This window comes from Mirounga leonina, unplaced genomic scaffold (genome assembly GCF_011800145.1).
Source record: "Mirounga leonina isolate KUSES-001 unplaced genomic scaffold, KU_Mleo_1.0 Mir_201, whole genome shotgun sequence".
Taxonomy (NCBI): Eukaryota; Metazoa; Chordata; class Mammalia; order Carnivora; family Phocidae; genus Mirounga; species Mirounga leonina.
In genome coordinates this window covers 17,240,167-17,267,925 of record NW_023270504.1, presented here as the reverse complement: position 1 = coordinate 17,267,925, position 27,759 = coordinate 17,240,167, and the positions used below count along the sequence as shown (strand labels likewise).

The 27,759-nt window shown below is 39.5% G+C and overlaps 1 long non-coding RNA gene across 1 annotated transcript; it reads left to right on the top strand.

Moving 5' to 3' along the window:
* The first annotated feature begins 1,477 nt into the window (after nt 1–1,477).
* Nucleotides 1,478–27,759, top strand: LOC118025473. The gene is made up of 3 exons (XR_004683325.1): nt 1,478–1,603; nt 25,222–25,320; nt 27,198–27,759. It is a non-coding gene; the product is annotated as an uncharacterized LOC118025473 (long non-coding RNA).

The window sequence follows — 27,759 nt, the reverse complement described above, 5'->3', positions numbered from 1 at the left end:
AAAAGTTTAAAAAGGTCTTTATATCTTCAAAACATCTAGGTCTAGTTAAAAAGGAAAATAGAAGGATTGAGTTTTACTTCCAATATATTTTATGATCTACTTGGAATTAATGAAAATTTGTTTAACCACATCAACTCTCCCTTTAAAGTGTCAGGGAGAGAGAATAATGCAAGCTATTTAATGCTTCACCTAAAAAAAGGCCTTGGAAAGTAGAAGCCTTTTAAAAAAAAGTGCTGTAGATCCTTCGTTACTTCTTAGGATTCTATAGAGAGGGAAGGGCAGTGCAAACGAAATGGGGTTTTTTGTTTGTTGTTGTTGTTATGTTTTGTTTTACCGATGAGAAGCTGAAGCACAGAATGCTGTGCAAAGTTGAAGAATGGTTTTGCACCATTAATCACATAACTGTGTCAAAGTCAAACCAAGGGGATGAAATGTGGTAGAATTTACGACATTTGTTCTGGAACCGTGGTCTGAAACATTCAGAGAGTTATGGAAAACTGAACAGGATTGGTAAGGCTCCCAAATGAAGTCCCGTTTCTCTAATTCCATTCTACCACCAGACTATTTTATTTCCATTTAGGGAAAACAATAAAACTTGCTTGTAACTAAGGAGCGTCCTGGCACACAGTTCCTGCTGGGAAAACAGTATTGGAGCTCATCTACTGGGAGACACTTTCTCGTGCTCACTTCCAAGCACTGACTACCAGGCTACTAATTAGTATTTCTCAAAGGAAGAAGCTGACTCCTTTTTTTGGTTATGTATTCTCTACAATAATACCAATGTTTCTATATAGTTTAGCCAAAAAAAAAAAAAAATCGGATAGTATTTCTGTCATTGGCAGCTTAAGTAAAAGTTATTTCAGAGATACTGTTTGATTTGAATGAAAGTAAGATTCAAAGGCTTTTATTAGCTTTGGTTTGGTTGAGGGTGATTCTAAACTGCTGAGAGGTTTGGTAGTTCAGGAGTTAGGTGGGTGAAGAAATACTACTACTCAGGGTTTATGGGCAAGGCACAACTTTGTAAATTGGCTTTGGTTATCCCACTGAGAGCTCTTTTTTTTTTTAAAATTTTTTAAAAAAGATTTTATTTATTTATTTGAGAGAGAGACACACAGTGAGAGAGGGAACACAAGCAGGGGGAGTGGGAGAGGGAGCAGCAGGCTTCCCATGGAGCAGGGAGCCTGATGTGGGGCTCGATCCTAGGACTCCAGGATCATGACCCGAGCCGAAGGCAGACGACTAACGACTGAGTCACCCAGGTGCCCCAAGAGCTCTTTTTCTTTTTTTAAAGATTTTATTTATTTATTTGAGAGAGAGAGAAAGAGTAAGAGAGAGAACACAGAAGCAGAGGGAGAGGCAGACTTCCCACTGAGCAGGGAATCCAATGCAGGGCTTGATCCCAGGACCCTGAGATCATGACCTGATCCGAACCAACTGAGCCACCCAGGTGCTCCTCCATTGAGAGCTTTTATAGACCATATTTTATAAAAAGAATCCACCCACAATGTAACTTTGCAAGATGCTCCATAGAATGAATTACAGGCTCCGCTGCCCTTAAGATCTTTGGACCTAAGACCCAGACATGAATTAACCAAGAACTGGGGTAAGTCTCACTGATGTTTTCCTTTTTTGGAAACTAATACTGTGTATTGATTATTAGTTAGGCATTCAAGAAATGCCAATGGAAAAAAAATATTGTCCATTGTGAATAAAAATGATGCCCTTGAAATTAGTTTTCCAGTTTGGATAATAAACTTGACTTTATCTATCCAGACTGTTTCCCCCAATTCCCCATATTGTTTAGCTGTTTTTAGTTGGGAAGAATGCTGAATAAATAAGGAAAGGGTAGAAGTAGAACTGCCAAGCAAAGTTGGCTCTTCTGTCTGAGAACTGAACTGCAGTCTAATTAGCTCTAACTAGCTGAGCTAACCAATCATAGAAGTCTAAACTGAGCTCAAACTTTTGTATGTATCAGAATCATCTAAACAGCTTGCTTAACGCACAGCCTTGGGCATCATCCTCCAAAATTTTAATTCAGTGGATCTATGGTAGGACCCAAGAATTTGCATTTTTAGTAAGGACTCCTGGTGATTCATCCTCAGATGGTTCTTGGGCCAGACTTTGAGGAACAATGATAAATGACACCCGAATCATTTGAATTCACTGGAAACTAGTCAGGATGCAATGAAGAAACAAAGCTTTACCTCCCTCCTAAGGGACAGGGAAACTGAGGGAGAAAGGGGGACAGGGAGGAAATGTAGTTGTTTAGATGTCTGTAGCATTGTTTGTGAAAGTTATACATCCTGGAAACGTATGACTTTCCTTTTTCGTTAGATAACTACTTCCCATTGTCCACTTAGGACTGTGGACCACACATATTTTAGAGCGTAGTACTTATCCCATGGAGTTGCTATGCTCAGAACAGTGCTCAGAACTAAGGCCTGGCCCTTAGTAAGTGCTAGATAAAAGTTAGCTATTACTACTCTTGCTTCCAGTTCAGTGCTTTTCTGGGAAGGAAAGGGGATGCAGGTGGAGCTGGGAAAATGAGCTCACTCAGAATAGAAGAAAAAAAGTCTAGAGCTTGTGAGCTCTTAAATGGTGCCAAACCATTTTGTGACTAGATTTCAGTTATTTTAAGATAAGATATCTCCATCTTGTAAACTTGTCTGTATTTGAACTACATTTGCAGTATTTGTTTTTTATTTTGTTTTTGCTTTGCTTCTTGGGAAAGTCCTGTGTGAAAAGATTCTAATGTTGATATAAAGAGACTAATGCCCTAGGGCATTAATTCTTGGGCTCGAGGGGGTGTCTGAAGTAAAATTTTGCCTATATCTACTTATGTGCTTTTGTGGATACTGGGTAAGAAATTTTTCTCTACCAAATTCTGGGAGAGTACTAGGATACCAGAAAGGTTAACAATCATCCTTTGAGAGCCAGCTTACCTGTGACCTCTTCCTGACTCCACGTTCTGTGACCCTAGGTGAGCGGTTGTCAACCAAGGGCAGCTTTGCTCCTTGCTCTAGGGGTACGTGGCAATGTCTTGAGATATTTTTGCTTTTACAAGTAGTGGGTGCTACCAGCATCCAGTGGTTAGAGCCAGGGATGTTGCAAAATATCCTACAATGCATAGGCAGTCACTCACAACAAAGAATTATCCGATCTGAAGTGTCAACAGTGTCAAGGTTGAGAAACCTTGTCCTAGAGGTAAGATCAGCAGAAGCCCAGCTGGGGATTGGAGGCAGATCTGGTGAAGCTGGGTACTAAGTGAGAAGCAGCAGAGTTGGGGACAAAGGAGGTTGCCATTCCTTTCCTTTTAAGCTGTTCCTTTAACAATGGTATGGGCTTCCTATCAGCACAATGCCAGATGCCAATGGCAGCTAATCTTTGTTTAGGTACAGAATACTCCTACCAACATTGTCTTTGGGTCTTCATGACTTGGTGCTGTGGAGGTATACTCCCGCCATGTTGTCTTACCACTGCTCATAGGTCAGGTGTTGGGATCACTAGAAATTTGGATGTTTGATTCAGAAGCAGGCAAAAATAAAAGCATAGCTTTTATCAGGGGAGACATTTCCTCACTTGGGTAATGGAGTCCCAATAATAATTAGCACTAATTGAGATCCAGGTAGGAGCTTTAGTAGAAAGGCTGACAACTCAGTCACTCATGGTGGTGACATGGGGACTAGTCTCATAGGTCCTTGTTTAGTCACACGAATGAAGAAGAGGGAGGCAGAATTGAATGAGATTATTGTTAGTTTTCAGGAAGCATTGCATTTATTGTAAGCAATTGGAAAACTATTTATCTGGACTAAATGCCATGAGCCAAACACAACACACACACACACACTTCTCTTAAGGAGAATCTGAGCTCTACCTAATTATACACAGAGATCAGAGGGTCAGCAGGATTATTTTTTGAATAATATATAGGTTCTGTCTAGTAGCCTGGGGACAAGATCACGTGTGTCCCAGTCATGTTCCTAGAATGTCTTTGTGTGACTCTTACTTTTCTTCAGTTTCTCCATTATTAAAATGACCTAAACCTTTATTGTTTTCTGTTCTGTGAAAACTCTCCCATACCTCTGGAGAACTACATTTGGAGGGGAGGCTAACATCAGAGGGAACTGTGAAGTTTACAGAGACATGCATTCATTAACATTCTAGAATCATATCCTGGTTTTCTGGGGGAAATACAGTAAGTGTGGGAGAGAAAATCATTTAGAAGATGAGGACATCCTTTTAGATGGATCACAGAGGAGAAAAAAATCAGTGGGAAAAAAAACCCTGAAAGAGTCAAGGTACCTGCCATGGAAAATAAGATGTAAGACTTTGGCTTTGTCATAGAAATCTGGGGAAGAGGTGCCAATCAAAGTTCACAGAATTTTGACAGTTTCTCTCTAACATTTCTCATGAGAGTACAGAATAAGAAGTCATCTGGATTGTATAAGGGCAAGTCTTCCATAATCTGGGACAAATGTGGTAGATGCTAAAGCTGTGAGTGTCAGTAATCTTTGCCCTGTTGTTCTTGTGATTTTTCCATGAGGAGTGAAAAGAAAAAATTATCTGGATTCTAGTTCCAGCCACTCACTAGCTGGGAAAAAAAAAAAGGTTCTTCATATGCCAAGAAGAGTCATAAACAACTTTCTATGACAGAAGTCTCTGTGAGAGGGGTGCCTGGGTGGCTCAGTCGTTAAGCGTCTGCCTTCAGCTCAGGTCATGATCCCAGGGTCCTGGGATTGAGCCCCGCATCGGGCTCCTTGCTTGCTCAGCGGGGAGCCTGCTTCTCCCTCTGCCTATCACTCCCCGTGCTTGTGCTCTCTCTCTCCCTTTCTCTCTCTCTCTCTGCTACATAAATAAATAAAATCTTAAAAAAAAAAAGGAGTTTCTAAGAGAAACAGAGTAACATTTCTGTAATCCATGCCCCTGGGACTCCCCAGTTTTGAACAAAAGCTCCAGCTTGGACCTTCTCCTGGCTGAAGTCATCATCAGAATTATTTACTGCTAGTGAGTCTCAAGCTTGAGTCTAAGCTGCTGCTCTCACTCCAGGCAGTAGGACACATCCACTCCTTTTGCCAAAACCAAGCCAGTGAGGTCACTGACTCACTAGAAGCCTATTTGCATAGAGGCCCGTCAGCATTATGTATTCTCTGTCCATGGTGGAAATTCTTGAAGAGAGTTCTAGGCACCCAGGCTTGCTCTACTAGCCTTGGTAGTTGAAAAGGTTTTGAATACATAGTGGTGTCCATCATTTTTACTATCCTGTTCCCACTAACAACTCCAGGAGACCTAAGGGTGCCTGGTTGCTCTGCTTTGATATTTGTGTGACAAGGTGGAACACAAAATGGGCAAACCCTTTGGTGGAGAACAGAAGTGGGGCTTCTGTGAATTGAGGACATCAGAATGCAGAATCTGAAAGGCTCTCGCACAGTTACACTGTCAGGAGCTGTCAAGGTACCCAGGGGCTCCGACAAGGGGAACTGGCAGTGGTGATACATGGAGTGCTCTCGGGGACTCTGGGAAGGATGATCCTTTATGGTTGGTGGCCTCACTGTGGGAACAGACTGCCCCTGTGCCAGTGAGATCCTCTTGAGTGGCTTTTTAGGGAGTATGTGTGTATGGAGGAGATGTCAGGCAACAATGGGTACTCCACAGGAGGTGGAGAAGGTTCTTCCGTGAGAACCTGGGAGGCGACCCTGGGTGGGGAGACTTTGAGTAGGGGCAGAAACTCCAACAATCACAGGTCCAGTGGACAACTGGACAAACATGGTGTATAACTGTAAATGTGACCCTGTGTTTTCACTCTCCTTCTTTCTCCTCTAACAGCACCCCTCCACACCAGCCTTCTCCCTCTAACCACCCCCTTTTTCCTGTGCTGAAAACCACTCGGTCAGAAGTGAAATCTCATGGGAAGTCTGAATAGAACTTAGTTAAGTAGTTGCAGTGCTAGTTACTGCATGTTTGAAAGCAGTTCTTCTATAATAGTTAGAACTGCTTTCAGGGTGTTTAAGATAATTTGATTATAAATTTCAGATGATAATGGTAAAATGCAGGGAAAATGCTAAAAGAAGCATCCAAATGGAATATCCTGGAATAGAACATGTACACACACCATAACTTCTTGGAAAAGTGCCATAGCATATGGTGAACTGCACAACCTTACCTGGTGATCCTAGCCTGGAACAGAAAAATCATCAACCTAGCTTCTGTGACTTTTCCAGTTTCAAAATCATGTACAATTTCGTAATTGCCCTGAGCTCTCTACCCTGACATCCTAGATCAGGACCACTATAATGATCTCTGACCTTTATTTTATTTTTGCTTCCTTGCATCCATTTACCTTATTTTGGGTGACTATACCCCAATTTTCCTCTGGCAAACTACTCTATTCCTGACTTTCTGTACCTGTCCTTCATTCCAGTGGAGTAGATGTAATCTCCAGCTTTAGAGATGGGCTCTGGGATAGACCTCTGGGTAATTAGCGAATTATATTACTCTAGTTGCTGTGATTGGTTCAGAAATGGGCATATGATCCACTGCAATCAGCGGGATGTACTGAGACAATTGTTGGAAGTTTTGAGAAAGAACTCTATCTGGCTTGTTTCTGCAGCTGTCTAGGAACCATGATATAAGGGCCTGGCTGAGAGAGAGTAAAGCCAGCATGGAGGTAAGCAGAAGCAGATAATGGAAAAAGAGACAGACTTTTGATGTAATCATGAGCTTTCCATAACATTATATCAAGGGACTAGAACTAGTTTTATGGGTGTATGTCCTGTGTAGGTGCATAGGGCCTCATGCTCAGAAGGATGCTGACTTGGTTTTCTGCTCAGCTGTCGTCTTGAAAAATCTGAATACATTTTATTCTTTAACTTGTGTTTTGTAAGTGAGGTCCAGTGGAACAATGGAACAGGCATGTGAACATAGGAATACATGTAAATGTGTCTGCTCTCCTTCCCACCTCACCCGCATATAGCACTCATGATGAACCAGAAACACAGAATTCCAGTAAACTCCACAATGTGTAGATATAGCATTCATGATGAACCAGAAACACAGAATTCCAGTAAACTCCACAATGTGTAGAGGCTCAGGGAGACTCAAAGAGAGTACAAGGTAAGCCTGCCGTGTCTGTGACTGAGTAGGCAGGGGGGTGCTGATGGTCCAGGGAGGCATGCCTTTCCTCTGAATCAGAACTGACTTGGAATGCACAAAGCAAGCAAGGGCATTCTAAAAAACCACAAACAACCAAGCAACCCTGTCAAGACTTTTCTTGCTTGTGTATTACTTCCCTGTATTAGTTAACCATTACTCTGAAAATGATCACTAGAAGGAAAGGGAAAGGAAGAGCAATTTTTAGTTGCTTCTCCTTTCAGTCTTTCCTTTCTCATCAATAAATGTAGGATGGAGTGTTGGTAGAATTTATGGGTCTCAAGAAGTGAAATAGAAATAGTTGAATTAGTTTCTGCCGTGTTTCCACGATTCTTGTAAGATTGATATGGATATGCGTGTACAGCCTATGAAATATGAGTTGTGCCATTTTGGTGATCCTGTATGTGAGTTAAGTGCTCTTACATTTGCATTTAAAACTGGCATTGTACAATATAGAGATGAATGGTAAAATTCATGCTAATAATTTAGCATTTTAATTTTTCTCTGCTTATAATGAATTAAATAGCAAAAAGTAAAAACAAAAATGTCCCCAAAACCTAAACAACAAAACCACCATGATAAGTCAGAGGGAGACTAAAAAAGGGAAAAAACCCTAATGTTTTAGTGGCATTTGTGGTGTTTTTGTTGTTGTTGTTGTTGTTGTTGCTTTTTGAGCCAGGGGCACCATAGTTTCATTTTTCACTATGCTTTGCAAATTGTATCCAGCCCTGCAAGGGACTAGTATAAGTTTGCTAGGGTTCTTATCACAAAACACCGGACTCGGTGGCTGAAACAACAGAAGCTATTTTCTCATGGTTCTGGAGTCCAAGTTCAAGGTGCTGTCACAGTTGGCTTCCTCTGAGGCCTTTTCCTTGGCTTGCAGATGGCCACCATCTTGCTGCCTCTTCACGTGGTTGGCCCTCTGTGCATGTGTACCCCTGGTATGTCTCTTTGTCCAAATTTCCTCTTCTCATAAGGACACCAGTCAAATTGTATTAATGCCCACTAACCTAATGACCTCATTTAACCTTAGTTACCTCTTTAAAGTACCTCTCCAAATATAGTACACTTTGAGATACCGAGGGTGAGGCCTTCAACATATGGATTTTGAGGAGCTACAATTTAGTCCATAACTAGGCTTTTCAATGGCATGAGCCATAAATTTCCTTTTTTAAATGGCAAGTGTACTGGGGGGCTTGTAGCTGGCGTATCAAATGAAGAATATGCAGAGCATGACCTGCCGAATGAGGGGGCATCAGCTACATACATGGGGGGCCAGGTAGCTTCCTCAGCATCTGAGCTTCCACTTTGGGGAAGTAAAAACCCCAGAGTCATTTTGATTGAAGGTGCAGTTTCAATACACTCACTCAAAAGAAATAAAGTCACAAGATTTATTACATAGAAATCCCAAAAGTCGGGCAGAGCACAATGAGCCCGGGGGAGGGCAGTCCTCCAACCCAGGTCATGAGCGAGCAGGAGACAGAGAGCAGAGAAGCAAGCACCTATTATTCATAAGATGGTAAGGGCAGAGGGCACTAACTTTTCGTGGGCTCAAACATAGTGGTTATTTTAATAGATGCCCTGGGAAAACCAAAACAGGAACTTGTGGTGGGAATCCTAAGCTCAGGTCCTTATCTAAATGTCCAGATTCTGGTGTGAGCAGGTCATACAGTAAATGCCTTGGCAGCAAAATAGCTGTTTTCTCATCCCATCAAGGTAGGTTTCTGTGTTTTTGTTTTTTGTTTTTTTTTTGGTCTCTTAGAACTTAAAAGAGTCTAATTGAGACTGCTTCCCAGTGCAACCTCTCGGCTCCTACTCCTCAGTATTCTGTTCTGTGTGGACAAAATAATGTTTAATGCTTTTTTTTTTTAAAGATTTTATTTATTTATTTGAGAGAGAGAGCACATGAGAGGGGGGATGGTCAGAGGGAGAAGCAGACTCCCCTGCTGAGCAGGGAGCCCGATGCGGGACTCGATCCTGGCACTCCAGGATCATGACCTGAGCTGAAGGCAGTCGCTTAACCAACTGAGCCACCCAGGCGCCCATGTTTAATGCTTTTAAGACAGTTGGAAATGAGGGAAGAGAGACAGACAACATTGCCATAAGGTGCAACCAGCTGTTGTGACAATATACCGTTTCACATTTTGTGCATGAAGCTCAGAAAATAGTGGTAGTAGAGATCCGGTATTAGCTCCTTCACTCTGTAGATAGTAGAACGAGAGCATAAGAATGAGAATGTAGATAGTACAATGAGAGCTTGGGGAAGTCAAATCAAATCCAGATACCTTGGTCAGCAAATACTGGAACCCACATCTCCTGATGCCTAGGTCAGGATTCTTTCCATTCTACTCAGTAGTACTCACCTCCAATGCCCATCCCTAGTACTGCAATGAAGCACATAATTTTGATCCCTGAATTGGCTCACTTGTTTGATAAAAACCTCACCTCCCAGGTGGTCTTTGCGAGTATTTAAACAAATGATCATTTGAATGAAAAAGTACCAAATGTACAAAAATGTACCAAGATCCCGGCTAAATTCAAACTAGCAAAATATGTGCAATAGAAGAGTGTTTTCTTATTTTAAAACAACTTCTTTTATAGACATAATGCAAATGCATGCATTTCTCATTCAGGAAAAATCACAAATGCTACAATCTAAACTGAGATCTTTGTAGATGTGACTTCAATTACAGTATGTGCAAGGTAATCAATAATTATAGAAGGCAACTTCTCTAAGGCAATATTGGGCTGCGGAACCAGGATTGAGATTTGAAATTTAGAACACCCTCTACTCATCCCCTGGAGTTAATTCTACATGCAGGGCATAGACTCTGGTCTCAAGAATGAACAGGGAGCAGAAAAACACTATTTTACTTGCACAATTTTCTAAAGAGGAATCACGTACGGGATGGATGGATATTTTTTATTTATTGAATGTTCTCAGCATTTCTTATTGGTGTCTCTAAGCAGCAGCTTTTAGATCAATAGGAAGGCATAAAGTTGCACGATGGGAATGAAAAATGAGATTAAGAGTAATGTTTGTAAAAATGCTAAGATACCTGCTTGAGAGACAATGGAGCCTGGGTGACCAACTCTCTCAAGCTCCCCTCTCCTCTTGCATGACAGCGCTGATGCTGTGGCCTCAGAAAAGCTATTTCTAAAGTGTGGAAAATAGAAGGCGTCGTAGGAATTGAGACAGTGATAGAATGCGATTTCAAGGGAAATGATCATTTGGTCGAAGTTGAGATATTTGTCACTGTCCTAAATAGCTCTGACTTTAAAGTAATTTGGCTGTTTGGGGTTTTTTTTTTTTTTTTGGAGGGGGGCTTGGTTCTGGTTTTCCACAAATATGCTAATACATCCAAATAAATGCTTTCATTCAAAACAGTCACCTTGACAATGTATGTATTACAACATAGTAGCCATTGCTTAAAACATCTTTGGGATTGCCTTTATTCTTTGAATATTTTTGGAGCTAATAAACACGTGTCTGTTGATTTCTGGAAACTGCCAGAAGCTTGGAAGTGCCAAGTTTGATGAATAAAGCCACGATTTAAGCAAATCATCTTTTTTCTTTTTTTTTCTTTATTGTACAATTGCTCATCAAACATGGAGAGTCAATATGAACGAATGGAATTGATTTGTTTGCATTGTTTTGTAAAATGATGCTGAAGGGTTAAGAAAGAGTTGAACAATGACAGCACCATAAATAGAACTTCTGAAGGTGGCTATTATGAAGGGTCTAATATTTAAGTACATCTGGTTATTTTTGCAAACACATACATACACATACAAATATACACAGAGCTTGCATACAGGTTGTACTATTTTCAATTGTCCTGGTTGTGTAAAAAAATATAACTTCATATGATTCAACTAAATATACATTCTAAGATACCATTACTCCCTGGTTATAAACATTACAAACTAAGTCAATTCTGAGTTTTCTCTATTTCTGGTTTAAGCACCATCAGGTCATAATTTCTGCTTCTTCCTAGGGCTAATGTAAGCTGTGATGTTTTCATAGTCTCATAACAATAGTGAAGAGATAGTATCTACTCCTTGGTCTTTACCTGTCCTGCACTGGTCTCTCCTGAGATAAGCAGTTGTCCCATTTGGTCCTCTGTGCTGCTTCGTACTTCTGTGCCCCCTCATCATGACTGCAGGGTCCATCTGGGGACACTTTTTCTCTCTCTTTCTCTCTTCTCTCTTCCAGAGCTAACCTCTATATCCTGAAAAGGTGAGGAAGAAGAAAGAGTCAGTGTACCTCCCATTCCTTTTGGAGTTTTGCAGACTGGGGGAACTCTTGGACCCTCTACCCTAGGCATCCCACGAAGCCATTCAGTTCCATTCCTGCCTTGCTTTGGTGGTGTGAAAAAAAAAAAAACAACAAAACCATATAAAGATGTGCCTGGTGCACAAAAAGGATACCTATGAATATTTGTTGATCCACTGACTGAATGAATGCAGATGTCGTTTCCCAGAGTTCCAGAAGGGAAGTAGGGAATGTGTTTTCTCTTCTTTTGGAGTCCCCAAACTAAGCAAAGGTTCTGTTCTTTCCTCCACTCTCTTTGAAACTATTCCTGAAGTGGGAATGGAGGGAAGAGGATGAAGGCCCTTCCGAGAAACCTTGCAAGAATAATTCTAGATCTCCAAGGACTCCATGTATCAGTGTAGTCACTTGAGGAGGCTGCCAAGTGTCCCACCTTATTTGGTTAAATTATACTTATCTTTTAGGCTCTACATGAGACCTACCCTTAATTCTCCTCTGGACTGCATGCTCCATGAAGAGTCTTCTCTGTCTTTATCACTTTTGTACTATCAGGTACTCTACTTAGCATATAAACAGCCAATACGTATCTTTGAAATAATGTGAATGTGAATAACTGCACTATTTGAACCAGTATATTTGGACATTTCAGAGGGTTACTGGTATTTTCTAGATTTTGGTAGTTCAGTTATCTCAGAAGACTGGAGTTCTTGTCTTAGTCCTGGCTGCATCTTTACAAATCTGGAGATAGTGGGTTAAGAGGGAAATGTTACTATTCCCAAGTTAATACCCGTTACTGAGCCCAAAACTCAGGGACACGATCTGGTTTTAAGATACAATTTATTTAACTTTTCAGATAGTTAGTTAAAAAATTTATTTTTGCACACATTTAAGGTCCTAATAGAGTGCTTTGGGACAACTTGAGATTTGACAAATTCAGTAATCATATGTAAATTTTTGGTTATATAACCAACAATCCATTTCTTACATTCCAGATTCCTCAGTGACCATAAATGACTTTGAAAGGAAGAGTAATCCTCACCAACTAGTACAGGGAAATCTCCAATGGACACTTTGCACAGTGAAGATTAGGAATGGCTGGTAAATCTTTAATGGACAATTGGCTCCACTCTTCATGGGTTTATGAGAACAGCTGCACCAAGCTTACTAAATTGAAATGTTCTGCCTTCTGCTAAGAAGGGTCAACTTTTGTCTTTCTTCCTTCCTCTCTTCCTCCCTCCATTTCTTCTTTTGTTTGTTCCCTCCTTCTTTATTTTTATTTTCCTTACTACATTTCTAGCCATCCTGTCTTTAACCTAGTTAACTAGATTGGCACAGAAGTAATTCTACTTATGATTGGCACATGTGGGGGAGGGAATAGTGCTTATTTCCTTTTATTTAAAGTGTGTCCATATCCAGCTCAGCTGTACGTAGGAGCTAAAACTTTTTAAGGTTAAAGAATACATTTCAAGAAAAATACCAGTTGTCTGGGATTTCCTCTGGACATATACCATCCTTTTATCAGTTACCAAAGACAGAGTTATTATGCATCCTGAGTCAAGACAAAAATTTATCATGTGCATGCAATATTCCATCTTTATTAACTTGGGTTGATCACAATGAGACAGCACAGCCAATATGAAGGGTGGGAGTTAGAATATGTCAGTCCTTTATCTTCGATTTGGGAAAGATTATTGAACTATGGTTTGAAAACTGGAGCTTCTTTCCCTGGGACAAACATGCATTCAGTATTTTTTTTTTTTTTTTCTGATTTCCTTTCCCTTAGTTTTGACAGTGGGTCTTCCAAAGAGATGAACAAACTGGATTATCAAGATACATTTGTTAAGCAACTAATTGTATATGTCACTGAAATACTGATAGCATTTGTAGCACATTTAAACAAAAGTTTTTAGTTTGGAATATTTTAAACATACACAAAAATAATAAGGATGGGATATGCACCCAATATGCACTTTATGCACCCAGTCCCAGCTCCAATTAACTCACAGCCAAATTTGATTGATTTCAATTTTTACCATTTCCTCTCACCTTAAATTATTTTGAAGAAAATATTAGATGTCACAGCATTTCATCCATCTCTATTTTTATGTAGATATTCAAAATGATATGAATTATTTAAAAAAACATAACATCATGTCATTATTATACCTAAAAATTAACAATAATTCTTAGATAGTTAAATATTGTCAGTGTTCAATTTACCTCATTTCCCCCCCACATTTGTGTATTGAATCAGGATCTAAATAAGTCCAAACATTGGAATTGGTATGATTTTTAACTTTCTGTTTTTTTATTATGTTATGTTAATCACCATACATTAAATCATTAGTTTTTGACGTGGTGTTCCATGATTCATTGTTTGTGTATAACACCCAGTGCTCCATTCAGTGTGTGCCCTCTTTAATACCCATCACCAGGCTAACCCATCCCCCCACCCCCTCCCCTCTAGAACCCTCAGTTTGTTTCTCAGAGTCCATAGTCTCTCATAGTTGGTCGCCCCCTCCAGTTTCCCCCCCTTCATTCTTCCCTTCCTGCTATCTCTTCTTCTTTTTTTTTTTTTTACCATATAATGTATTATTTGTTTCAGAGGTACAGGTCTGTGATTCAACAGTCTTACACAATTCACAGCGCTCACCATAACACATACCCTCCCCAATGTCTATCACCCAGCCACCCCATCCCTCCCACCCCCACCACTCTAGCAAGCCTCAGTTTGTTTCCTGAGATTAAGAAATCCTCATATCAGTGAGATCATATGATACATGTCTTTCTCTGACTGACTTATTTCACTCAGCATAATACCCTCCAGTTCCAACCACGTCATTGCAAATGGCAAGCTTTCATTCCTTTTGATGGCTGCATAATATTCCATTGTGTATTTATGTATGTATATACATACATATATATATATACATACATATATATATACATACATATATATATACATACATATATGTATATATATATGTGTGTGTGTATATATATATATATATATATATATATATATATACCACATCTTCATTATCCATTCATCTGTTGATGGACATCTTGGCTCTTTCCATAGTTTGGCTATTGTGGACATTGCTGCTATAAACATTGGGGTGCACGTGCCCCTTTGGATCACTACATTTGTATTTTGGGGGTAAATCCCTAGTAGTGCAAATGCTGGGTCATAGGGTAGCTCTATTTTCAACTTTTTGAGGATACTGCATACTGTTTTCCAGAATGGCTGCACCAGCTTGCATTTCCACCAACAGCATAAAAGGCTCCAGTGTGTCATTTAAAGTCTTTATTTTCTTGTTGATCTTTTGCTTAATGATCTGTCCATTTCAGTGAGGGGGGTGTTAAAGTCCCCCACTATTATTGTATTGTTGTCAATGTGTTTCTTTGCTTTTGTTGTTAATTGGCTTATATAATTGGCTGCTCCCATGTTAGGGGCATAGATATTTACAATTGTTAGATCTTCTTGTTGGATAGACCCTTTAAGTAGGATATAGTGCCCTCCCTCAACTCTTATTATAGTCTTTGGTTTAAAATCGAATTTGCCTAATATAAGGATTGCCACCCCAGCTTTCTTTTGGTGTCCATTAGCATGGTAAATGGTTTTCCACCCCCTCACTTTCAATCTGGGGGTGTCTTTGGGTCTAAAATGAGTCTCTTGCAGACAGCATATCGATGGGTCTTGTTTTTTTATCCAATCTGATAGCCTGTGTCTTTTGATTCGGACATTGAGCCCATTTACATTCAGGGTAACTATTGAAAGATATGAATTTAGTGCCATTGTATTCCCTGTAAGGTGACTGTTTCTGTATATTGTCTGTGTTCCTTTCTCGGTCTATGTTACTTTTAGGCTCTCTCTTTGTTTAATGGACCCCTTTCAGTATTTCTTGTAGGGCTGGTTTCGTGTTTGCAAATTCCTTTAGTTTTTGTTTGTCCTGGAAGCTTTTGATCTCTCCTTCTATTTTCAAGGACAGCCTAGCTGGATATAGTATTCTTGGCTGCATATTTTTCTCATTTAGTGCTCTGAATATATCACGCCAGTCCTTTCTGGCCTGCCAGGTCTCTGTGGATAGGTCTGTTGCCAATCTAATGTTTCTACCATTGTAGGTTACAGATCTCCTCTCCCGAAGAGATTTTTAACTTTCTTTTTGTAACTTTTACTTTGGGGCACCTGGGTGGCTCAGTTGGTTAAGTGACTGCCTTCAGCTCAGGTCATGATCCTGGAGTCCCAGGATCGAGTCCCGCATCAGGCTCCCTGCTCAGCAGGAAGTCTGCTTCTCCCTCTGACCCTCCCCCCTCTCATGCTCTCTCTATCTCATTCTCTCTCTCAAATAAATAAATAAAATCTTTAAAATAAAATAAAATAAAACTTTTACTTTGTTGTAGTAAGAAAACTTAACATGAGACTGACCCTCTTAACAAAATTTTAAGTGTTCAGTACATTATTGTTGACTATAGGTGCAGTGTCTTACAGCAGATCTCTAGAGCATATTCATATGTTTAACTGAAAGCTTATGCTGATTAGTAACTTCCTATTTCCCCTTCCCTCAGCCTCTGGTAATCACCATTCTATTCTTTGAGTCCATGAGTTTGACTATTTTTGGTATTTTTTCCCATTCTGTAGGTTTCCTTTTCATTTTGTTGATAGTTTCCTTTGCTGTGTAGAAAGCTTTTTAGTTTAATGTGGTCCCACTTGTTTATTTTTGTTTTTGCTGCCTGGTATGCATGTCATATCCATAAAATCATTACCCAAACAAATGTCATTAAACTGTTCCCCTGTTTTCTCTTAGGAGTTTCACAGATCCAGGTCTTACATTTCAGTGTTTATCCATTTTGAGCTGATTTTTATGTATAGTGTAAGATAAGGGTCTAACTTCATTCTTTTGCATGTAGATACCCAGTTCTCCTAACACCACTTATTGAAGACACTATCCTTTTTCCATTGGGTGTTATTGGCACCCTTGTCAAAGATCAGTTGATCCTAGATGTGTGGATTTATTTCAGGCCTCTCTATTCAATTTCATTAGTGGGAATACTGTAGTTTTGTGATATGTTTTAAATCAGGAAGTGTGATGCCTCCAGCTTTGTTCTTTTTCAAGTGTGATTTTGCTATTTGCAGTCTTTTGTATCAGTAAATTTTATAATTATTTCCCTATATCTGTAAAAGATTGCCATTGGTATTTTGATGGGCATTACAATTGATAATATTAGGCCTTCCAATCCATGAATATGGCATTTCTTTCCATTTGTTTATGCTTTATTTAATTTCTTTCATCAATGTCGTGTTTCTAGTATACATGTCTTTCACTCCTTAATTAAGTTTGTTACTAAGTATCTTATTCTTTTTATTATTGTAAATGAGATTGTTTTTCTAATTTCCTTTTCAGATAGTTTGTTGTTAGTATATCGAAACAGAACTAATTTCTATTTGATGATTTTGTATCCTGCAAATTTACTGAATTGGTTCATTAGTTCTAAAAGTTTTTTTTATGGAGTTTTGGGGTTTTCCATGTATAAGATCATGCCATCTACAAAGAAAAACAATTTTATGTCTTCCTTTCTGATTTAGATGGCTTTTATTTCTTTTTCTTGCCTATTTCGTGTTGCTATGATTTCCAATACTATGTTGAAGAGAAGTGATGAGAGCGGGCATCCTTGGCTTGTTCTTAATCTTAGAGGAAAAGTTTTCAGTGTTTCACCATGGAGTTGGTGTTATCTGTGGACTTTTCATACATGGCTTTTATTTTGTTGAAGTAATTCCTTTCTATTTCTAGTTTGTTTGGAATTTTTATTATGAAAGGATGTGTTGAATTTTGTCAAATGCTTTTACTGCATCTTTTGAGATAATCATATAATTTTTATCCTTTATTATGTTAATGTGGTGTATCAAATTAATTCACTTTCATATGTTGAACTATCCTTGTATCCCAGGGATAAATACCACTTGGTTATGGTGATCTTTCCAATGTGGTATGGTGGATTTCGTTGGTTAGTTTTTTAGTGGGGATTTTTGCATCTACGTTTATCTGGAATATTGGCCTGGAATAATTCTTTCTTTCTTTCTTTTTTTTTTTTTTTTGTGTTCTTTGTCTGGCTTTGCTGGCAGGGTAATTTGGCTTCATGAAATGAGTCTGAACTGTTCTCTCCCCTTCAAGGATTTGAAAGAGTATGAGAAGCATTGGTATTAATTTTTCTTTAAGTGTTTGGTGGAATTTGCCAGTGAAACCATCAGGTCCTGAGCTTTTCTTTGTTGGGAGGTTTTTGATTACTGATTCAACCTCCACACTAGTTATAGGTCCCTTCAGACTTTCTGTTTCTATATGACTCAGTCTTGGTGGGTTATATATTTCTAGAAATTGATCCATTTTTTCTAGATTATCCAGTTTGTCAGTGTCTAATTATACATAGTGTTCTCTAACTTCCTTCCTATTTCTGTGGCATCAGTTGTAATGTCTCCTCATTTCTTTCCCAGGCAAGTGGCATCTACCTTACTGTGGCATTTATTGCTATGAACTCCCCTAAGTAGTGCTTTTGCTGCATTCTATGAGTTTGGGTATGTTGTGTTTTCACTTTTGTTTGTCTTGATGTATTTTCTAATTTTCTTAAAAAATTTTTTTTTGACACAATGGTTGTTAGAGAGTGTGTTGTTTGTATAGCATAATGTATAAAATTGTCACATCACTACATTGTATGTCTGAAACTAATGTAACATTGTGTGTCAACTATACTTCAACAACGAAAAAGACCATGTTGCTTATTTTTTTAAATTTTAAATTTTTTATATTATTATTATTAATTAGAGAGAAAGAGAGAGCACAAGAGTGGGGAGGGTCAGAGGGAGAAGCAGACTCCCCGCTGAACAGGGAGCCTGATGCAGAACTCGATCCTGGGACTCCAGGATCATGACCTGAGCCGAAGGCAGTCGCTTAACCAACTGAGCCTCCCAGGTGCCCCATGTTGCTTAATTTTTACATATTTGTGAGTTTTCCAGTTTTCCTTCAGCTGTTGATATCTGGTTTAGTTCCATGTGGTCAGAAAAGATGTATGGCAAAAGAGTAATCTTCTTAAATGTGTTAAGACTTATTTTGTGACTTAACATGTGATCTATCCTAGAAAAAGAGCCATGTGCACTTGAGAAAAATAGTTTTTTTCTGCTGTTGGGTGCAATGTTCTGTATAGGTCCATTTGGTCTACAGGTTAGTCAAGTACTTTATTCCTTATTGATCTTCTGTTTGGATGTTCTATCCATTATTGGAATTAAGGTATTGAAGAATCCTACTATTACTGTATTGATGTCTATTTCTCTTTTCAGTTTTGTCATTGTTTGTTTTATATATTTAGGTGCTCTGATGTTGGGTGCATAGATATTTATAACTGTTATATCTTTCTGTTGAATTGACCCTTTTGTGACAGTTTTTGACTTAAAGTCTATTTTGACTGATATAACCATCCATGCTTTATTTTGGTTACCATTTGCATGGAATATCTTTTTCTAATAGACAGCATATAGTTGGATTTTGTTGTTCTTTATCCATTCAGCTATTCTATGTGTTTTGTTTGGGGAATTTAATCTATTTATACTTAAAGTAATTATTGTTTAGGAAAGATTTATTATTGTCATTTTGTCATTTGTTTTCTGTTCATCTTTTAGTTCTTTATTTTTTCTTCTCTTGTCATCTTCCTTTGTGTTTTGTTGATTTCTGTATTGATATCTGTCTTTTGCCCAGGAAAAATAGGAGAGTTGAGTGAGGATGTGGTGGGAATCACCACACTGTCTTTCAAGTTCTTGATAGTGACACTAATTTGTGCAATTCCTTCAGGAATGTAATATTGCTTTTGGTTTACTATTTTCATCCATAGAGCCCATTCTAATGGATTCCACTTGGCCTTTCTCACCATAATAACCCTTATTCTCTAGGTCAGGGAGCTAATGTGGGCATTATGCCAGCTGCTAAGTATGTCTGTTCCAATTATTCATTCTGGAACTGGAGAAATAATTGCAGAATGGGCTTGGGGACCCACTGACACACTGTGAGATAGACCTTAACTAAAACTCCATTGATCATCTGGCACCTGTTAGTCCCTACTTTGTCTTGTGGGCCACAGTGATATTTTGGGTCTTCCGGAATAAGTGTCGGTTCAAAGCCAGTATCCAGTAGTCTGCCTGATGTCTGATCATTTCCTTTTCCCCCTTGTACAGGCAATCTGGTAAAAGGCAGTAGATCTCTTTTGGAGAAAACTGGGAGGAAAATTAACAGTATTGCTTTTCTGTGGTGTACTGTGGTTCTTTCTCAAGGGGACCTGGACTCTCCTTCACCCAAGTGCTCTGGGTGTATAAACTGGCTCAAGCCTGAAAATGGACCAAATGGCTATGACTCTCTGATGATCCAAGTTAGATTTTTGTTCACTTGACCTAGAATTTTTCTGCTTATACAAGGTGAATAAGACTTTGGAGAATAAGAAGTTCATGTCTAGGAACATCATGAGATCAGCTACTCAGTGCCAAAAGTCTGCATGAGTCAGGCTTTCTGATTACCACTTTGACTCTGCTGTCCATCATAGTAACTATGCCCAACTTGTCTTTGGTGGTTGAGTGCTGCCAGTTGGCTCCAATCACTCCTATTGCATTTAGGTTTCCCAATTCAGTGACTGCAGCTCCCACTGTAAATTTTTTACCTACCAAGAAGAGAGATCACAGAGATCTTCAAGGATGTTGGAGCTCCCTCACAAACTTATGTTTCATAGTATTGTGAAAGGTATGTCTTCTGGATCCTTCCAGTATGGGTGAGTAGGTCTTAAATGACAAATCCACACTAATATTCCAGTCTCCCTAAGCCCCTGAATCCCTCCTTATACATTAAACCAAGGCAGACTGGGCTTTTCCAGTTGGTTCACTAAGGGCCACTCTGGTTCATGTTTCAGCCAACCAAATGAATAAACTGTTAGAAAGCCTTTTCTAACTTTCTGAGCTGCAACATTACATGCACAATTCTGGCTTAGTGAACCCATATCAATAAATTCTACCTGACCCAACTTTATATTCCTTCTACCATTATCCCACATCCTTGGTGTCCATACCCTCAAATGTTCCCTGATTTTCTGTCTGTATAAATCAGAAAACTCATGTAGTTCTTCTGGAATGTAGTGCATCTCTTCATGGGACACATGCTGTACCGTATCTTTAGGGGTCTATTGGTACTTGAGTATAGTTACAGGTCTAGAAGCAAAGAAGGGTGATGGGGTGGGTCTTGAGGATACTCAGCATTAGCTTGCAAGGAAACTGCCTCAGGGAGGCCATTACAGTTTCTTCAGGCAATGCTGACTGAGATGGAAATGTCAATACTGTTATGGGTGAAGAGGCTGATTCCACAGAGGGTGGGGAGACCTCTTCCATTGGCAAAGAATTCATCAGAATTTAGTTTCAATGTCTGCAGTTTCATCAGAGTCTTCCCACATGTCCCTGTTTCAGCCTATAGGATCCCATTCTTTCCCAATCAATGCCCTCACTTTAATAGTGAACACCCTGAGAGGCTCTGAGTTCAATTTGGGTTGTAACTCAATCACCAAAATCACAGGATGGTTCTGCATTTGATTTTCAGCAATTTCATCTCTGCAGCTACAGAACATAGTGGTCTCCTTTGGGGCACATAAAGAAATTCGTAGGTCATTTATGGGGTGCTTGAACTGGGAATTCAAACCTCTTAGCTCATCTTTTTCTTGCACTACTTTGCCCAGCAACATTAGGAGTAACCTGCCAATGTCATTTTATTCATTAGTTTTAAAAAATACTCAAAAATATCATTACAGAGTTACCTAGTTTCTTGATTCTTGTAAGTGGTTGATTAGGAATATCCCATGCAGGTGTTTTGGCTAGGTCATGCTGTGGACTATCAGTGTTCTCTTTCCTATTGGAAACAGAGTTATTAGCATCTTTCCATCTAGTCAGGTTAGAGAGCCAATTCCAGAAACTCTGGAACCAATTGAGAAAACTCAGTCTTAACATCCTGTTCCTCTAGAACCACTTATAGTACCAAAATCTGTATTAGTCAGGGTTCTCTAGAGAAACAACCAATAGGATATACATATGGAGATTTATTATGAAGACTGGCTCACACAATTATGGAAGCTGAGAAATCTCACAACCTGGTGTCTGTAAGTTGGAGACCCAGGAAAGCCAGAAGCCAGTGGTATGATTCTAGTCCAAGTCCAAAGGCCTGGGAACCAGAGGCGCAATGGTATAAATTTCAGTCTGAGGGCGGGAGACCAATGTCCCAGCTCAGCAGATGGGTAGGAAGGGAATGAATCCTCCCTTCCTTCACTTTTTGTTTTATGCAAGCCCTCAATGGATTGAATGATGTCTATTCACATCAGAGAAGACAATCTACTTTACTGAGTCCACTGATTTAAATGCTAATCTCCTCTGGAAACACCTTCATAGACACACCTAGAAATAATGTTTAATCTGGGTACTTTGGGGCCCAGTCAAGTTGACACATAAAATTAACCATCACAGTTTCTTTCCATCTTATACACTGATTATCTGTATGAATTTCTAACTCCATTTGTAATTCAATTATGAGTACCAAGGAAGTGAAGACTTGCTAATTGTGTATCTGGAGAAATTCCAAATTCCATGAAGTGAAGACTTGTTATGATGAACCAAAAGGGACTTTTTGTTCTGATAAATGAGATTTCTACTTCTCCATCTCTTCTAGCTCTCAAATTGGAAGAATTCAGGGTCTGGTATCAGGGTGGTTAGTATTAATAGGTAACAATTTTATTTGGAGTAAAATAAGTAGGAAAGAGAATCTTTTCAGTTTTTCTGAAATAATGATGAGGAAAATCATATTAATTAATATATGTCTGTGACTGGTTTGGGGAGTATACAAGATATCCAGTGAATAACTGCTAATTAAAGAGGAGGAAAAAATAGTAGCTGATTCACTTTTACTGATCATCTCTATGTCTGAGGGTCTTTGCCACATGTATTATACATGTTGACATACAAAGTATTGTGAAGAATATGTTCTTACCCTATTTTGCAGATGTAGAAACTAAGGGTCAGAGAGATTAAACGACTTGTCAAAGGCTATCCAGCTACTAACATGTGGAGACTTAATTCAATTCCAGTCCTGATTTCAAAGCCTATGTATTTTTTACCCGACCAGCATTTCCAATGTATAACAAAGAAGATCAATGCTGAGAAGTATTCTCTGAGTAAAAGATTGTGTGGCTACATGAATTCAGAAAACTCTGGATAGGAAATTTGTTTCTTAGCAATTCCCAATGTATGTAATAAAGCTTCTGAGAAGTCCCGAGGAAATCAAACTAAATTGTTTGCTAAATCTAGCATTTGACTATGGACACTTTTGTTCTTTCATATTAATTCTTTGGAAAATCCATGGTTTACTGAGTTAGGCTAAGAGCCAAAAGTCATGGAAGCTTCACTAGCTAAAAAGGTGTTTATCTATGGGTAAGTTAGATCACCTCTTTGAGCCTGGATTTCCTCATTTATGAAATAAAAAATTGGCCAGATGTTTCACAACATCTTTTTTAAGTATAAATGATTGATGATTCTGATTCTTTTTAAGATTTTATTTATTTATTTCACAGAGAGAGATAGCGAGAGCAGGAACACAAGCAGGGGGAGTGGGAGAGGGAAAAGCAGACTCCCCACTGAGCAGGGAGCCCAATGCGGGGCTCGATCCCAGGACTCTGGGATCATGACTTGAGCCGAAGGCAAACACTTAACGACTGAGCCACCCAGGCGCCCCAGACTCTGATTCTTTTTTAACATGAACAAAATCCATTGTGCCTTGTATAGATCGCCAGCAAGGTGTCTGAAATCTCCACTCAGTTTCCTACAGGACACCTAAAATTCATTATGTACAAACATATTCATATCCTGTCTGCTATCCTGTTCCCCCATCCTCTTATATTTCTTTATTTCTCCATATATTAAGTGGCATTAATAGTCACTTAGCTGCTTGTCAGAAACCTGTTGATGATCCTGGACTCCTTTTCCCTTGTCATTACAGATCCAATCAGTATTAAATGTGGTAATTAAATGTGTGGGCTTCAGTGTTAGACTCTAGAACTCCCAGTTCTAGTTGTAGGAAAATGGGCATGTAGCTTTACTTCTCTGTGTCTCAGTTTTCTTATGTAAAAAATGAACAATAATAATTCCAAGTTCATAGAGTTTTTGTCAAAAATACATGAGATAAATAAATGCACAGTAGAGATACAATAAACAGGTTCTTCTTATTATTCTGCCTTTGAATTTCTTCTGTTCTTCTCTTTCTCAGCCGCCATAACCTCAGACCTCATTATCATACCAATATTCACTTACAGGTAGTCATCAATCTGGGCTAACTCTTGTCTGGTTCCCACAAATTTATCCTCTATATTTCTGATGAGCATTCTTTTTGATTTACAAATCTGTCATATTATTCTGCCCTTGAGACTTGCACTCCAGTCCCACAACTGTCCCAGTCAAAAGTCCAAATGACTTGTAGTTCTCAGAATAAGCTGTGCTGTTCCACACTTTGGCAATTTGCTTGTGCCACTTTCTAATGTTACCTGAAATGCTCCTGACACTGCCCTTTGTCTAACACGTATCTGTTCATCTTTAAACTTAAAATGTCCACATTGACTTTTCTGGTCCCAGATGGATTTCTAGGATCTTGCTACTTCTCATGAAGAGATGGAGCCTATTACTTCTCTTTTTAAATTTAGACAACACTTTCTGACATCCTCGACAGACAAGATCAGCGTGGGTTATGCTGTGTAGCCCCTGAGGTCATAAAAGGCAATAGGGCTTATTCTTGGCTTTCGTTTGTGCGTATGTGTGTGTGTGGGGGGATACTTGCTCTTGGATATCAGCCACCAAGTTCCAAAGCCCAAAGTAGTCCATGTAGAGAGATAACATGAAGAAGTCCACATGGAGAGGAAGAGAGGCTCCTAGCCAATAGCCAGCATCAACTGAGGGCTGGATCTCAATCTCTCTCTCTCTCTCTCTATGTATACACACACATACACACACATATACATTTTATATATATATGTTCTCTCTCTCTATTCTCTCTCTCTATACATATGTATATAGCGAGATCAAGATACAATATTTATAGATATGATGTGTGTATATATATATCATATATATGTATATATATATTTATCATATAAATGTATGTATGTATGTATGTATGTATATATGTGGGGACAATATATCTCCACAAAATATATCTGCACAAAAATCTCTGCCTTCATGGACCATATATTTCCTATAGCCTGTGGCCATGTGTAGGAAATAAGGATACTGTAGTAAAAGAGATGTCCTCAATGAAGCAAGAAGAGAGGAAAGTATCCTTTTAGATAGATTTACTCATTAATGTGAAAAATCATTTACAATTTAGCATGAATTAGAAGAGCAAGCTGGAAGGAGAGAAGCCCTTGGATTTTTTCCACCTGCTCATCTAGCCAGTGAACTTCACGGACAGTTATGCATTCAGGCTTCTTTGTAATTTAAGCCTTCTCTTGTGTGCTGCATATGGCGATCTGGGCTAGCCGTATGGGATGTGACTCCTGCTTCAAGAGTAATGTTGAAGTTTGTCGCACTCACTGCCGTGGTGGGAAGCAGACTGTTGTTGAAGCGTTATTATTAATGAGGATTACTGCTGGACAGCTTGAACTAGAGGATAATTTATTCTCCGTGAACTTCTAATTGCAGTAAAATGGTTCGTTCACTGCCACACTTGTCCATCTTGTTGGCTCCTGTCTTTCAGGCACGGTTGGCTGCAATGAAATAAGGCAGAGCTGCACAAGAAACAGAAGTCTGCATTTCTGGAGACACCGTGGAAACTGGTCAGAGAGCTTTAACTCATGTAAGAGAGGCTTGGGAAAATGATGCAAAGCATTCTGGCATTCTCACAGGGGTGATAATCAATTCATATGAACCGAGGCACCTACTATGCGCGATACATTATGCCGAAATGGGAAATGAGTTTCCAGATGGCCTCTCACTGCTCTTGCTTTTGAAGCTCACACTTTCTCTCTGGCATTTCCGAGACAGAGCTCTTTCTCTTCTATTAAAATTTAGCATACCCTTTCCTTTCTCTCATTTTGCTTCCAGAGATTGCTTTGGGAAAATGAAAACTGCCCATGATAATGACGTGTGTACTTTCTCGGTGGTATCTTTGATGTTATGGTGGTTTCCTCCTGATTTTTGCCAAATTTCTGCCTCTCATTGATTCCACTTGTCTCCAGTTTTTATCCCTGGTAGAACGACTGCCTTGCTCTTTGCATAAATGTCATTAAATGTGCTCCTGACTTGCTGCTACCATGGAAATAGATGCTTGTCATAGACTCATTACTATATTTATAAAAGATTTGGTCACTTGTGGTTTCTAAGGCTTAAGAGGCACCTGGATTCCCAGCCAATAAAATGATTCAAACATGTCTAAGATGGATGGTAGATTAGGGTTTGGGTGCTATTATTATTTAATAGTAAGGTCTCTGAGTGGACTGGTGACAGGGTATCACCTGGGGAAGTGATCTTGGCTGTCAAATAGCATCCATTCTACTGTAGACAATCTTAATGGGACACTCAGCCAGAGAGAGAGGGATAGGCAGAGAAAGACAGAGAGATTGAGTCTTGCCATCACTATCGTTGATTATCTTTGACAATTTCACACTTACTGGATAACAGGCCTGGAGGAATCCCAGGAAATGTCTGTAGAGATGCTAAGGAAGTGGAAAACCTGGTTGACCTCAGGCTCTCAGCTTGATCTAGCAACGAGTGCTTTATGTGAGGAACAGATGGCTTACATTGTGTTTTAAGGACCACTGGGAAAGTAGCCATACAATAGTTATTGGATAGATGTACCCATTTACTGCCACAGAGCCTGAAATTCTGGCCTTGGAGTCATGCCTTTGGCTTTAAGCAGGAGACAGTAATTATTCACAGAAGGGGAAGATGGGAAGCACAAGTTAGGGGTGTTAAGAATTGCTCGTTGAGAATCATTCTAGCCATTACTTATGGAAGAAGTCATATTCTTACGTGTTGGGACAGAAGAAGATTGGAATCCATTGGGCTAAGGCATTGCCTTCCCTGGAATCCCCCTGAGATTATATACAAATCTGCTGTAGAGAGCAGCCTACTGAGAGGCAGTATATCGAGAGGGCTAGACCCTGGATTTTGTAGCCAGACTCCCCAGGTCTAAATTTTTACTCTGTTCATAGTGCCTGTATAATCTTTGGAAAATCATTACCTTCTCTAGGCTTCATATGTTTTATCTGTAAAATGGATTAACAGTTGCACTTAGCTCATAGGGTTATTGTGATGATTAAATGAGCTAATACACCAAACTGTTCACTTAAAGCAGTGTCTTACACTGAGCGAGCACTACAGGAGTTTTTACAATTATTAATATTTTGGGGGGTAAATTTGTTTTTCTCCAATTGTTGTTTTCCAAGGCAGTTTGGAATTGACTGGAGCACATCCAGACCATTTTGATGAAAAGGAGAAGGAAAAGATGTTTTGAGCCTAAGATCCCCACCCCCCTCACCCCAGTCACTCTGGGTGGCTCTTTTCAGTGGGGTGCTTCTGACAACCTAACGGCCACATGAGGACCATGCATGACTCCACAAAAGCTGAGTTAGGGAGAAGAGATGTGAGAAAGATCCTTGTTTTTTGTTAACCATTTAGTCAGGATCTCTAAGCCCACCATAATCTTTCCTCTCATTCTGTGTTTCCTTTTAGACGATATAGAGAGCGATTCTTCTAAGCGGTTGGTGATGAGCCTATGTTGGTGACGTTGTGAGTGCTGTTTGTAGAAGTTGCTGGCACTTTAGAGACAGAAAGACCAAGGTTCAAGTTCCGTCTGTGACATCTACTCTCTCTGTGAGTCTTGATAAACCACTTAACGTCTCGGAGCTGCAATCCCTCATTTACCAAACGGGCATGCTAAAATGTGCCTACCTCCCAGAGGGGCGGCACTAATCAAATGTGATGATATGTGTGACAGCGACCTGTAAACTGTAAAGGGTGACATAGATGTGAGTTGTTATTATTCGTGGTTCCTTTAGTTTCCCTGTTCTCTACAAGCGGACCTGCCTTTTAGCAGCACCTGTCTGCTGTCATCACTTGGCTGTTGATTTTATTTGAGGGCTTCACTCGTAAGCCTGTAACTGGTAATTGTATGCCGGCTTCTCTTGCCGTAGAGATGGTACACGCCCGTTGCCGGACTGGTTCAGGGAACCAATGCTGAAGCTCTGTTTCCATAAGACAAGGAATCCTGACAGTGCTCGGGAGGGGTGATGCG